The sequence below is a fragment of the Myotis nattereri genome (genome assembly GCF_964212035.1).
Source record: "Myotis nattereri genome assembly, chromosome: 7".
Classification (NCBI taxonomy): domain Eukaryota; kingdom Metazoa; phylum Chordata; class Mammalia; order Chiroptera; family Vespertilionidae; genus Myotis; species Myotis nattereri.
This window is the reverse complement of record NC_138082.1, coordinates 15,433,926-15,449,549: the sequence shown is the minus strand read 5'-3', so window position 1 is coordinate 15,449,549 and position 15,624 is coordinate 15,433,926. Positions and strand designations below refer to the sequence as shown.

The following is a 15,624-nucleotide window of genomic DNA, read 5'->3' as shown; positions in this document are numbered from 1 at the left end:
AATAGTTCCACTGGATGGAACTGTTCCTCTGAATGGCACCTACTAACTCCAATCTTTCTTTGTGACTTCAGCTTTCCTTAATAAAATGCTTATCCTTTCAGCATTCCAATCACCAAAATCTTCGCTGGGTGAATAGCTCGCTAACAAGACAAACTGATTTGTGCAAATGTGAATTAATGCAATGCAGTTTCAATTAACCATAGAATGGGAAGCAGTCTCGAAGAGAATTAAATGTATCCCCTCGTAGATTAGGAAACTGAGGCCCAGAGAGTCAAATGACATTCCCAATATCTCAGAAAGAGAGTAACATGATAAGGCTTTGTGTGTCATAAACAAAGGCAAAGATAGGGTATTTTAGACAAATGGGATTTGTCTATGTGTTTTAAAAAAGAAAGAGATGTTTTTTCATTCCTTCAAATCTTACCACCCAAAAAAAGAATCATCACCTACTTTTTGGTATAAGATCAAACAAATCTTGTCAAATTTTGGGAGATTCTAAACTACCTTCTCTAAAACCATTTATTCATTCAAAAATATGTACTGGCCACTCCCTTCATCCACACAATTATCTTAGCAATAGGTATATCTTGTAGATACTATACAAACAAGCAAATAAAAATTATATAGTGACTAAGGTATCATATTCTCTACTTTAAAAATGAGATTACTGAATTTTTCAAAGGTAAATATTTAAAATATGAACTCTATGAAAATGAATACAGCTTACATACAATGGTACAGAAATAAATCTAAACACAATGTAATAGAATGGTTTTTAATTTGTCATGATAGTTATTGTTCAGACTATAATAAACAATAAAATAAGTGAGTCTGTAAGATATTATACTCATTTACATCCTCTTTCAAATACATTCAGTACACTGACCATGTCTATTCATGTTGTATATGCTAATACCAACTACTGGAATGAGTTAGCATTGCCTTCCACTTTTGTGAACTGCTCAGCTTCATGTCCAAAAGTACTACAGCTACTTAATTTCAAGTTGTTTTAAGAATGGCTGATGTGACCCATAGATAACATATATTTACATCTTTTTACATCTGCCAGCATTGCCTTTTTCTTTGGAACTACAACTGTGGCACAAAGAGCATTTTTGTTACTATTTCACTTTCTGAGAAAAAAATAAATCATTCCAAAAGATAGCTCTAGTCCAACTTCCAGATTCTTAGATCTAAAACACACACATACTCACATATTTGAGAAATCTTTTGGCAACATTTTAAAAGATAATGAATTAAGGGCCACAGAGGTCATGGACTTTTTTTTTTTTTTTTGTACTTCCTTTATGAGTCTGTGTAGATAAACTGCCTTTTGTAAATAAATCATACATACACACTCTACTTGTTCAAAGGAGTATAGGATTGAATAAATGTGGACCTTAGCAGTCACAGGTGGTTGTAGAATTAGGTAATCAAGTGTGAAGTCGTAAAAATGATAAAACAGAGCAGCAATGTGAGTTCCCAGAAATAACAATGCAAAGTAAAGTTGGAGTTATACAAAGTGACAGCCCTATGAGTCCCCTCTCTGTTCTCCATTTTATCCTCACTAACCTCAGAAATGGAGAAGAAGCTTTCATAGACTTTCAGTGATGAGTCATCAGAATGTTCACGGACAATTTCAAAGGTTTAACTTTTAAATTTTATTACCTTAAGTAGCCAGAGTAATACTCAGTAAATTATATTTAAGTGTAAAATGAAATGCTCATTCGATTTGGTGTAGGTTTTTCCAACAAGGAGTTCATTTCTGTTCTATCAATAGATTACATTATAACTAACTGTATATCATCGTTATCTCAAATTTTAAATATTGTTTCTGTGTTAACTACATTCTATCTTGTGGCTACATGTACACCTAGACTTTATGAAGATGATATATAATAATAAATGTGACCAGAGATTTACAGTGTCATCATAAGATTAGTTTTCACTCCATTTTGAGGACTCTGACATGAGTCCAGAAATGGCCTGAATAAGTGTCACGCTGTCTAGGTCAACAGCACTTTTCTGAACAGGAACATTTTCCCTTCAATCCTTGGTCTGGACCAGGGCTCCTCAGTTCACTGATTGAAGTAGGTTCTCACATGCATAACCTTCTCTGCAGGTCTGAGAACCTCTGAAGTGCAAAGGCATTTACAGTTGTTCAATCTCTTTTCCTCAATCTCTGCCCAGAGAGAGGGTGCTGAATAAATTCAGGGGAGTTATTATTTATTATTCACACAATAGACTATATTTTATCACAAGAGATAAAGTCATGGTTATTTCATTTGTTGCAAAGCCTCCAGACGTTCCTATGTTTTTTATATGTTTTGTCTATGAAAAATAACCCCACATAATACAGAAATGCCAAGCAATTTTAACCTTGAGTTATTTTAAGATAATAAAGAGGTTGTTCTCAAGGTTAAATATGCATTCTCCATTTACACCCTTCTTTACATACCAGCTTTCCTAAACAGCTGATATCAACTATAAAATGTGATCTTTTCTGGCCATCTCTTCATCATGACTAATTTAATACTTCTTTGTATATTACACTAAAACAAAATTATATGATCATGCCTATTATGATCCCTGTAACTGTACCTGGGCAATGATATCCATTGAAATCCTGGTCTACATGTACTCAAGGCCCATCACCCATGATTTTGCCTATGTTCCTATCAGACTGAAATGCAACTTATTATTTCCAATTCTCAGCAACACTAAACCATACAAAGTGATTACAGTGAAACAATTAGTAATCTAAAATTCAAGTACTGATAAGGTGGAATAAACCTCTAATTATCTAACCTCCAAGGGCTTTTGAACTTATCTTTTTCTCGTATGGTATTTTTCCTCTACGTTTCTTAACTTTTAAAGAAGAACATTGCCATTTATCATGATACTCCCCTTGATTATGTCTAAGAATCATGATCAAGTCATACCGAATCAGTAAAAATAAAAACAAACCACTGCCTGCACAATAAGATCAAGCCAGTGGCTCAGGAAAGGTCTCCAGTGTCTTATATGCTCTGACTTGAGAGAACCTAAAGGTTCCCCAGATGGGTCTTCTTAAAGGGAAATAGGTAACTAGTTCCTTACATGGTCATCATGTACTTATGACCCCTTCAAAGTATGGTTATTATCATTTCAAGGGCATTTCTAGACTCATGTTCAACTATGACAATATATGCCAGGTGTTCGCAAACTAGTCCCTAGGTCAAATGGGCCTGTCACCTGGTTTTGTAAAAAAAGTTTCATTGGAACACTGCAATACCCATGTGTTCACTTATTGTTTATTGCTTCTTTCTTCCTAGAAGAGCAGAGAGGAGTCATCAGGAGAGACTGTATATAGCCCACAAAGCCTAAAAAAATTTCTATCTGGCCCTTTACAGTATAGCTTGCCAACCCTTGCCATGTGATATTAATTGTAAAGATATTAAACATATTTAGAGTGCAAACATTTAAAATCAAATCAATATCTAACAAAAACGTGTTTGTAATTTTTTGCAAGAAAATCTGTGTTTACTTAGACATACACACACATTGATTTTCAATAACTATTTATGAAATTAATCTGTGAAATCATGTGGTGCTTTTCCAATATGGCTTGGAAGTCAGAGAAGTTGTTGAACTGCAATTCATCATTATTTCTTTGCTTTGTTTTCCAAAGCCCATTGTCCTTTTAAAAATACATATTTTGCATGAACATGACATAACCCCAATAGGAACTCATACTATTGACTGGCTATAGTTTTACATGGCTTCTACCTCTTGGCTCTCTCAAGTCTATCTTCCTGAAGATGTCAAAGAATTGGTATTCCTCACTCCACCATCTCTATCAATGTCTCCCACCTCCATTCTTTGGTATTGATATTTCTCAGTTGTTCGTGAAAATGTCTGCAACCATAGCTCCTGAACAAGACCGCTAGTCTCTATGCCGCACCATATGTAGAAATTCTAGATCTGCCACCAGGTCCTCTCGAATCTGTCTTACAAATTTGTCACATTCCTCATGCCCCTCTCCAGGTCAATGGAATGACTGCAATGGACTTATGATAAAACCAACTCCTACTAAGTCCAGCCAGTACTTAATGACCTCTAGAAATACAAGACCATCCACCCATCCCCCTTTTCTCCAAAAGAAATCACCCACTGCAGGCAATCTGGTATGTTTTGCTCATTGTCACCTCAGTGCTCTTGCTTTTGATTGTCCTACCTGGCAGCTTTTCCAAACCCAGCCACTTATGCAACCCCCCTCCATGTCCTGAATCCCACATGAAATCTTTAGCTTCTCCACATGGTGATACAGCTCCCTCCACTGAATTTGTATAGTCTTAGAGGACATGCTATTCTTTCAAGATGATCATGAAAATGGATCGGCTCACTTACTGAATTATCAAGAGATTTAGGTCACTGCTGCAGAGAAACAAATATGTGCTACTCTGTTATTTAATGAATTTATAAATTTCAGTACTATGTTGGTTGCTGTGTGGCACCTGGCCTTGTTTACAACTAAAGCTGTTGTGGGGAAATAGCGGGAGAACGCATTCATATTGAAACTAGAATGATTCCTATGAGTACTTTTCTCAAACTTGGATTTGTACTTTTCTGTTTTGATTTTAAAAAAAAACAACAACTTAGTTTGGGGTACAAAAAGGCTACAAGGGGTTAAAATTACTTACACATGTAATTCTCCAATTCCTAAAGAAAATGACACACTTTATGTTGTCTATGTTTAGAGCATTATACTAGAGCAGGATAACAAAAGTCTTATTTTATATCCACCATTGACTTCTGATTTTCTAAATCATTTCTCTCTTGTGATTTAACACATTAGTGAATAAGATACAGATATAGCTACAGGGATTTAGGAGATATAATTAATCTTTAAAAGCTTTTACGAGATTTTCAAAAAAAAATTTCCTTCTACTACTTGAAAAATTAGAAAACACTGCAAGTCAAATAACAGTCTAACCTCTTCTCATGGTGAAGAGGACCGATGTCACCTGGTACCTGCCTTCTGCTCTGACCTCCTGTGCCATACCCTCTACCATGTTCATTAGGCTCCAGTGCCATTGGTCTTGCATTTGTTTCTCAGATGCGCCAGGCTTCTTCCTGCTTCAAGGCCATTGCTTTTACTTTTCCCTCTGGCTTAAAAACTCTTCCCCTGATTTTTCCTACCCCTATTGTTACTCATGTCTCCAGAGGCAGCCTATTCCATCCCAGACAAGCTCTATTGTGTGGTTTTGTGTCCTATTCCTTACAGTGTTTTCCTGTCTGAAATGTTCATTCATTTTACCAGTTCCCTTGTTAATTTTTGTCTCCTGCTACTAGAATATAAGCTCCATGAGGGCAGGAATGTGTATGGTTTGTCTCAATATCTTACACATGCAAAAAAGATTCTGCTGTTTACCAGGGGTCCAATAACTATGTTTTAAAATAAATAAATGAATAAAGGGATGATTTATGGAGCATGATATTAGAAATACTGAGGGCTCACTAGCCTGATACTTAAGTGGAAGAAAGACAGAGTGAATCCTTCCCAAGCACATCATTTACTAAAAGGTAGATTTCAATTCTTTATAGATCACTTACTTTTTTTATACCATCTAATTCAATCAACCACATCTGAGAAGAAGAGCACAGAATATCTTATTTTGGAAGATCTGCTTTCATAAATGTAGCCTTCTGGTGTGCGATTAAGATGGCCTTTTGCCGCCCTGACCGGTTTGGCTCAGTGGATAGAGCGTCGGCCTGCGGACTGAAGGGTTCCAGGTTTGATTCCAGTCAAGGGCATGTACCCGGTGGGGGATGTGCAGGAGGCAGCTGGTCGATGTTTCTCTCACATCGATGTTTCTAACTCTCTATCCCTCTCCCTTGCTCTCTGTAAAAAAATCAATAAAATATATTAAAAAAAAAAGATGGCCTTTTGCCTTTATTTATGACTCAAAGATACTTCAGGGTAAGACAACATGCACAGCCCATTCTTTCACAGATGTGCATGGTAAATATTTTAGAAATTCTGTTACATCCACTCAGTGACAAAACAGTACCCCAGTTCTGAGGGGTGATTAAGCATGTTCATCACATGTTTAAAACATAATATAGACATCAGAACATAATATCTAACATCCTCTCACAGGAAGAGTAACAGTAGAGTTCCTTCATTCCCTAGATCAGTGGTTCTCAACCTTCTGGCCCTTTAAATACAGTTCCTCATGTTGTGACCCAACCATAACATTATTTTTGTTGCTATTTCATAACTGTAATGTTGCTACTGTTATTAATCATAATGTAAATACCTGATATGCAGGATGGCCTTAGGCGACCCCTGTGAAAGGTCGTTTGAGCGCCAAAGGGGTCGCGACCCACAGGTTGAGAACCGCTGCCCTAGATAGTGGTATAGTTTCAGTTTTCACTGACTAGGAAGATGCTTCTCTTTAAATAGTTAAGCATGGTTTCTGCTTAATTTATTCCCTCCAAGATGCTCTTCATGCCTTTCAAATATTTGTCAACTTAAGACTCTACAAGGCCTAAGCAGCATGGGTGCAGGCAAAGCTCTGCAGAACACAGTAACCATGGAAACATCTAATTCTTATTTCAATTGCTGTCTCCTTGGAAGAAGAAAAAAAAAGTAAAACCCAGAAGGATGGAGCATTGGAGGCAGAGAAACAGGAAGACTTACAAGAGTGGGAATGTAAGAGGAAGCAGGCACAGACACAGAGGCCCACGGCTTTTCTAGCTCAGTTCCTTTTAGCTAAAAATGTGAAAGCTGGGGGATAAAAAGGAAATCTATTTTTGAGAACATTGCATGGTTCTATAAGTTAGAAAAAAAGTTTCAACCTGGCTATTTTTGTTGGATTCCCTTTGTGCATAGAGCCAAGTTTAAACACTGATTCAATTAATCTGGAGGCATCAGTATGGATTGTTCACGTTCAAAAAAACAAAACTCCTTTGCTTGCCAAGTACCTTGAGTCTGGGCACACATCCTCAAAGAGTTTAAAGCTCTGCCCTGAGAAATCCAAACCACAGGAATGGCCCTGGAGCAGGAGCCTGCCAGCCCTCCCTGGATCAGGTTTAGCCTCACCGTGTTCAGTAGTGTAGCTGGCATGTAGCAGGTTGGGATGGTTTTAGAATTCTGAGTCTCTCCCTCTTTTATATTCATGTGAAAGTCACAGGTGAGTCACCTCACCCTTAGCTCAGAGAACAGGAATATAATCGGAATTGGAACAGAAACAAATGGAATGAATGGTTCCTCACTGCCACCCCTTACCCAGGAGCTAAACTTTGGGTACAAATAATGGAAAAAAAACAAGGTAGTAACTTTTCTTCCTGACTTAGAAAGGAAGCATGATCAAAGACTGGAAATACAAAAAAATATATGTATTCAAGGCTAGAGGATATAAAAGCCAATATCAAAGAAAGGACCAAGAGAATAATGGAGACGTGAGGAGAAGGCAGCATAAAACTGCATGTCAAACAAGAAATATAGAAAGAATAGAAAATAAATTTCAAGTAAAAATAGCAGGCTCTATTTGCATTTTCTAATAATTAGTGGGGGTTTTTGCCAAAACAAATTAAAAGAAAGGAGCAAAGGAAGGAAGAGAGAAGGGTAAGTGGGAAGAAGGAAGAAAGGAAGGGCAGAGATAAGTCAAGCTGTGCAACCTTTTAAGTAAAATCGTTTTTTTCTAAAAGGCGTATTAACAAAAGGCAAAAAATACATATAGACATTTCCCCCCTCGAGTGTCTTTTAATGGAAACAAATGGTTTAAACTTACCCCCAAAGTCCATAACATAAACTTAACAACTGACTGAAAGAGGAAATTCTGAGCTCTTTGTCTAAATTTCCACTGAATTTCACTAAAATGAATATGTAAAAAGTATCAGTTGTAATACTACCACTCAAAGGAAAGGTTATCTCGCTTGAACAGGAAAGATTAAGTTCAAATATTAGATTCAAAGTGTTTTTCATTCAAAGTCAACTGATTGTGTCCACATTGTTTTAAAATTTTTAATTCACTGCAGAATTGCTTCCAATAAGTATCCTTAATAAATTTTACAAGGAAATAACCAACGACCATTAGATCAAAGTAACAACAAGGGAGGGATATGGACAAAATATTGTGTTGAGGTAGAAAAACAAAACAGATGTCTTCCCTCACCACCCACTTAGACAAAATTCATCTCCATCCAAAGTGGACAACTGTTAGCTGAGAGTTTGCATTAGTTCATCATCTCCCTCTAGCCCCACCCAGTCATCCAAACTTTCCCACGGACCCTCTCCCTTGACTTTTGCCATTTTTATACCACCTCTATGTAGTTATGTAACTGCTTTGGTGCCTGGAATCAATTTCTGGGACTGATAATTCTTTGAGAATATCAAAAGGTGTTTCTCAGGATACTCTGAATTAGAATTTCCATGTGCTGTCCAGCATTTAATGACATGTTCAACACCTGAATGATTGAAGCATTTGAGAGATGGTAAGTGATGTGTATATAAACAAACACATTCAAAAAGAGTCAGAGTTATACATACCTTCTTTATTACATATAAAGAAGGTATGTATAACTTATATAATTGATGCCTAAAAGCTTGTCCTTGAGGCCCTAAATAATTGCCTCCACGTCTGGGAGAAGTACCTGGCACTATGTGTCACATCTGTCACACAACAGCTACCACTGAATGTTTCTTCTTATGAAAGAAACAAATCCCACCCTGGCCAGTGTGGCTCAGTTGATTGAACACCATCCCATACACTGAAAGGTCACCAGTTCAATTCTTGGTCAGAGCACATGCCAGGGTTTGGGGTTCAAGGAGGCAGCCCATTGATGTATGTCTCTCTCTCTCTCTCTCTTTCTGTCTCTCTCCCTCCCTCTTTCTCCCTCACCTTATCCCTCTCTCTCTCTCTTTCTTCCTCTCTAAAAATCAATAAAAACACATTTTTAAAAAGAAACAAATTCTTCCAACTTTATCAGTAAATTCCTTAAATTCATAAGTTCCTATTTTTATTTTGCTTTGTTATGTTAATAAGCCTCTTAGAAAAATTAATTTTACTTGTAAGATCACACAGGTTGAGAGAGTTAAAGTAGCAAAAAATACAGATATCTGAGAAAATTAGGACTCAAAGAGCGTAATAGCATCTTCAACTCACATATCAGAGATAAAAGAGCAGAAGCCTATCTCAGAATATTACTAACTAACTAACTTACTAACGCCTTACCTAAATGATCACTTTTAACATTTAGGAGTAGAGTACTGACCTGGAGGTAGTGTTATCATCTATAGGATCTGTTATTTGAGATCCTTTATCTTAATCTGTCAAAAGGAAATTAAGCATTAAAAGAATTCATTAATCATGCCCTAATGGCAGGTATGGCTCCATTAGTTGAGCATCATTGGGTTGCATATTGGAGACATCTGATCAATGTTCTCTCACATTGATGTTTCTCTCTCTCTCTCTCCCCTCCAACCCTCCCTTTTGCTCTCTCTAAACTCGATTTAAAAAAACTTATTGAAAAAAGAATTCATTAATCAGAATAATCAACTTAAATACTAAAATCCCCAAGTTGGTTTCATATGGTCTGTCTCACATGGATAACAATGGATGATTACATATTTTCATGAATACGTCTAAGCAAATTAATAACTATTTAATTTCAAAGTCCAACTGTGCAACTAGAGTTCTCAAAAGCATAGCAGTCCTGTCTGTTATCTAGTTGCTAGTAAAATTGAAAACAAACTATGTGTGTCGGCAAAAATATACCAATAAGTGTTTTTCTTCCTTCTCCTTTCTGATGTTTAAAAATTTGCAAACTGATTTAAGTCAAAAGCAGTAAAGGAATGAAATTATTCCTTCAGGCTTAGAGGAGTCTGTGCCAAGTTTCATTTCTGGCTGCATATTTTTGACCAAGTTCAAGAGCCCTGAAAAGAAACACATATAAAAGAAAATATCCCTTTAACCTCAGGAGAGCAGCATTCCGAGAGGCTGCTTGGGGAAGAGGAGGGCCTCTGCCTTGAGATGGGTGTGCTCCTGCTGTTTGGTTTCCACCAAGAGGATGCCTGCTCGCTCAACAAATCTGAAGTAGCTACTGTGATGAGGTAATGGCTGTGCCAGTTTCACCGGGTCATGCTCTCTCAGCACATTCTCTCTCCTCCTCCCTGAAAGGTGCCATAAACAAGCCATCTCGAAAGAGGTGCTGCAGAGAAAGAACAACAAATCCTCAATCTGAAATCCCTGATAACACTGGCTCTGCTTTTGGTAGTCTAGACATAACTAGGAGCTTAGAGCAGCACAGCCAGTCAGAAAGAAACAGGTTATTTGACAAAAAGAAGGGGGTGAGGGGGGGATGAAAAAAGGAGAAAAACAAAGAAAATAAAAAATGAATGTAACCAAAATACTATTTTTTAAAAGGAGGCTCCATTTTTAAATTGTTTAGATCTCCAGGTTTAATTGAAGCAATTTTTCTATTTGAGGTTTAAAAATATATATACTTTCAGAAATTAAATAATATAGCAAGCTGTGAAATACTATGAATTAAAATTAAGTAAACCATGTACCACTGATCCTAAAGGCACAACAGCTCTGATAATATGCAAATCATGAATGCAGATGGAAACCTATGATCATCAGATAAAGTGACCAGGAACTCAATGTTAAAATACACACACACATACAATATTCTTTATTGAAAGAAAAAACAATGCCTTTGTTGTCTTTTCTTGGTGGGAGGATACTTTCAGGGGTGAAGGGGGAGGTGTGATTGAGAGTTCCATGATTCACAAATCCATAAAGATTTCTACCAAAATACACAGACGTCTCTTGCCCAGTGAAAAGGGTGTTTTGTGTCACATTCTGGTTAAAGAAGGTAATATTCCTCTTGGGCATTCCGAATAGCTTTTATTTATTTAATCTTCTTTCATTGCCAAAAAAATGTATAATTGCACACAGTAAAATGACAGGGTGACAGAGCTATGCTTTATGCTGGGCCAGTACCTGCAGCTCAAGCCTGGGACGTTTTGCATAATGTGGCTCACATAAAAGGCTTTGTTCTCCATCGCCTCACTGCGGCTGCAAACCTCAACTTCACTTTGTCGTCACTGCCTCTCCCAGAGTGACCATTTTTAAATAAATAATACCTTTACCATTGAAGTTGGTTCCTTACCAACATTCATCAATCCCTCTGGCTCAAATCAAAATTATATACCATCAACAATCCTCCTTTGTTTTGCAGTGCAGATTTCATTTACACCATAATTCCCAAACCCTGAAAGATGAATTTAAAAAGATTCGTGCTTTACGTATCCACTCTCTTTTATAATATCATATATATAGAACAGTACATATGTGTATGTGTATATGTGTGTGGTGTGCATTTAAACAAAAAACCTTTCACATGGAGTCAGTTTTAAAGGCCCTATGTCCTCAGCATTATGCTAAGGATTTATAGCAGATAGTACACAGCAATTGTTACAAACAGGCTTGTTGCTGATGAAAGCTTTTTATTTTCTGACAAAACCCCCAAACCCCAACGCAGGCAGTATAACATCAATTTCTAGTTTCCAAGGAATATTTTTCCGGACCCCATCTGCTTTACTACCCTACACCCCGCCCCCCCAGTCCCCACCCAAACACACACTTCCCCACTCCTCTTACACACTCTTTCTTTAAATGTTCATCCTCCAACAAAAGACAAGGTTGGGGAAGGAAGGCACTGCGCACTGCAGCCTCCAAAGGGGGCCTTTTTTAAGAGAAAAAGATGTACAGGAATGCCGCTTTCCACCCCGCTGGTTTAAAGGAGAAGACTGTGGATGCTCAAGCTCCAGACTCATTTTTTCGTGTCCCGCCTTCCCATCCGACCAGACATTGATTTTTTATTTTCCTAAAAATCATAAATATGTATCGATCTTCCTTTCCAGCTGTTTCTGGGAGAATAACCGGGAAAATGATTTCAAATGGACAAGGATGCCTACTCACGCATTCCCGTATGTGCAGTCCCTGCAGCTAGATGCACAAAGCCATACTCTACCTCCAAATCCTCCCCCGCCCCCCATTATCTTTTTATAAGTCACGCCTCGTCTTTCTACACCTCAGGTAACATGAGTTCTCAAGACAGGTATCCTAACCCCAGGTAAATGTCCGGGCCTTGCGAAGTGGTACCTACCCTGGTCGCACCCCCGCCTACGAATCTACGAATCTACAGAGTCCGGGCGGCAGCGCCCGGGTCCCTGCCCCGAGGTGACACCTGGTCGGGCCCCTTCCTGCCAGTGGGAGGCAGCCCGGCCAACCTGTGCCCGCCCCCAGGCACCGCGGACCAGACCCCCCTTACACCCCCACCCGTGTCTGGCTCCCGGTACGCGGCGAACCAGGCAGGAGAGGCGCCCCGTGTAGCAGCAGAGGCGCGGACGGCGGCTCTTACCTGGGCGCGGACCTTGGATGCACCCGCGGTCACCGCCGCCACCGCTCCGGGTTCGGAGACCTATCGCCCTCGGGAGAAGAAATGGAGCGGGAGACGGGGCGGGGGACGGGGGAGGAGGAGAAGGGAAAGATGGAGAAAGGAGCGGAAGGAAAGAAAGAGAGAGGAGGAGGAGGAGGAGGAGGAGGAGGAGGAGGATGCTGCTGCTGCTGCTGCTGCTGCCGCTGCGGCCCCGCCGAGAGCCCGCGCAGCCCGAGCGTCCAGCCCAGTGTGAGCGCCGCCCCCGCCGCCGGCTCCGGCCGCCCCGCCCCGCCCCCTCTGGCCACGCCCCCTCTGGCCACGCCCCACTCCGCTGGCCGGTCCCAGGCGGCGGCGGGGCTGGCGAGGTTGCCGCCGCAGTGTCCGGGAGGGGGAGCGCGGCCGCCACGCCTCCTGCCGCAGCCAGCCCGCCGCCCCGCGGGAACCCTGAGCGGGGCAGCCCCCAGCCCGCCAAGCCGCGGCCACCTGCGGCCCCGGGGTGGCGGGCCCTTCTAGCCCATTTCCCTTCCTCCGCCACCAACCGGGAGACCGGCGCCCTGGGTACAAAGGCGCCCAGCGGGCCTTCTTCACCCAGGAGCCCGGGGAGGTCAGCGTTCGACCCTTGGGTTCCTGTCGCTCCCCCTCTGCGGAGAAGACTCACTGGCCTTGCCTCCGCAATCCTAACATCAGCCGCACCCAGAAACCACAGAAGAAAATTGGGGGAGAAGTGCTCCTTTAGCCTCCTTCCCAGGAGAAAAGAGAATACCTGTTGCCAACACTGAAGGACCAGAGGCTGCGAGCTGAGAGAATTCTAGACCCAGTTCCCTCACTAATTAGACCATTCATTCATTTATTCATTCAACAAATGCTCATCAGAACCTATTGTTTCTGGCCTTGTTCTAGACACTGCGGCGACATCTGTAAATAAAGCAGTCCCTCCTCCCCCCACCCCACCCCCCGCAAAAAGATAAATAAAAAATTCCTGCCTTCATGGACACTGCATTCTAGAGAGCCAAATGTATGATGCCGAGACTGCTCACTTAATCCAAATCTCGGTGTAGGCATGTGTCAGATGAGGATTTAAAATGTCAGCCCTGCCCCTCTGGCATGTTTCCTGTGATGATATAATTAGATAATAAGGAGAGTCTGTGAATATGGAGAGTGATACACGTATAATGAATCGAGAGCACAGAAAATGTTGACTTTGAAATGTCACCATTTAAGAAAGCCATCTCTTTAAATACTTTGAAAGTGAACTAAGAAAACAGATGATTCTTTACCGTGGAATGTTCTGACCAGAGAGCAGTGAGGAAGAGGGGTAAGGTGCAACTTAGAATTACTTCAAGTTGCGTACTGGCAAGGTGTTTTCATGGTTACCCAAGACGGGGAGGTATGGCTTGTGCTGCTTAAACAGTGCTGATGAAACAGGAGCTATCATTTGGTTTTATCCCTGAAATCAGCCATGGAATCATAGAACCTTTGAACTTCTTGGGCATTTGGTCCAATTCCCTCAATTTTCAGATGGAAGAAGAGACCCAATGATGGAATTAGAAACTGAAACAGATTAAGATGTGAAACCCTGGCATTCAAAGTCACACCCATGCTCTGTGTATGCTGTGTCCCTCCACCCAGCTGCATCCTAATCCCTGTGACAGTGGCAGTGAGGTTGGAAGTATCAGGGCTCCCCACCCCCAGCCCAAGTAGCAGGGACGTGGGAGGAGTTAGGGGTCTGCCTGAGAACATGGCCTGATTGAGAAAAAGGGGGTTTTAGGAGACTTGAAATGATTAATAGCATAGGGATGGAAGGAAGGAATAAGAAACCTGCTTTAGTGTTAACAGTTGACATTCAAACCCTGGCATGCTGCTGCAGGTATTCGTTGAAAGGATCTCTTCAATCCTGTATAGTCAGTTATTGAGGGTTTCTCATTTCCTATCAGTTCTGTGCTATTTGACACAAGAACCGCATTCCAAAAGGAAAGTGCTCCTGCAGGCAGATTTCCCTGGGTCTCCATCAACTCTGAGCTTAAAGTAGGCAGATAAACTTCAGGCATTGCCCATCCTCACTGTGGCAAACCAAAGTATTATTTTGGTATTTCTAGCTTAAAAAATAAAAATTCTCTACTGTAGTCAAATACTACACTCTTTTATAACCCAACACATGGTTAATTTTGTCAAATAGCTCATTTGCACTTAAAATGATGTACAATCTGTAGTTGTTCAAGTCATTATGTGTGTGTGTGTGTGTGTGTGTGAGAGAGAGAGAGAGAGAGAGAGAGAGAGATATTAATTTTTAATTTGCAATTTAAGTTTCTTTCCTACTGATTTGTTGTTGTTGTTGTTGTTAATCCCAAGGATATTTTTCCACTGACTTTAAAGAGAGTGGAAGGAAGGGGGAGAGACAAAGAGAGAGAAACATTGATATGAGAGAGACACATCAACTGTTAACCCCCTCATCCCCACTCCGCCACACACACCACGACCAGAGCTGGGGATGGAGCCTGTAACCGAGGTGCATGCCTTTGACCGAAATTGAACCCAGGACCTTCAGTCCCTGGGCCAATGCTCTGTTCACTGAGACAAACTGGTTAGGGCCCTGCTGATTTTATGTTAGCTTGTTTTGAGGGCTGGGTGTTGAAATCTCCTAATGTGATTAATTGTTCTTATTATTTTAGTAATGTTTTCTTTACATATTTGAGGCCATGCTAAACACATTCAGAATGACCATATATTCTTGGCTGACTGGCTATTTTATATTTATGAAATACTAGAGGTCCAGTTCAGGAAATTCCTGCACAGGTCAGGTCCCTAGCAGCTGCCAGCTGCCAGCAGGGACCTTCCTTTGTTCCACGCCACCCCCTGGTGGTCAGTGCATGTCACAGCTAGTGATCAAACTCCTAGTCAAACTCCCAAGGGAACACTTTGCATATTAGGCTTTTATATATATAGACTAGGGGCCCAGTGCACAAAATTCGTGCACTGGGTGTGGAGCGGGGGGGAGTGTCCCTCAGCCCAGCCTGCCCCCTCTCGCATACTGGGAGCCCTCAGGCGTTGACCCCCATCACCCTCCAATCGCAGGATCGGCCCCTTGCCCAGGCCTGACGCCTCTGCCAGGGCCGCCTTTGCCCTGCCCCCCAGCTCTTAGCTCCCCCCTGGGTTTCCGATCATTGTCAGTGGCAGGGGACTTCTTCCTGC

General features: G+C 40.9%; 1 protein-coding gene across 1 annotated transcript in view; it reads right to left on the bottom strand.

Annotated features, from left to right (window-relative positions):
- Positions 1-12,725, bottom strand: part of MAP2 (microtubule associated protein 2) — a 231,955-nt gene extending 219,230 nt beyond the window's left edge. The window contains exon 1 of the mRNA XM_081095227.1: positions 12,418-12,725. The gene's annotated coding sequence lies outside the window, so the exon portion shown is untranslated. The remainder of the gene's footprint in view (positions 1-12,417) is intronic.
- Between the last annotated feature and the right edge of the window lie 2,899 nt (positions 12,726-15,624).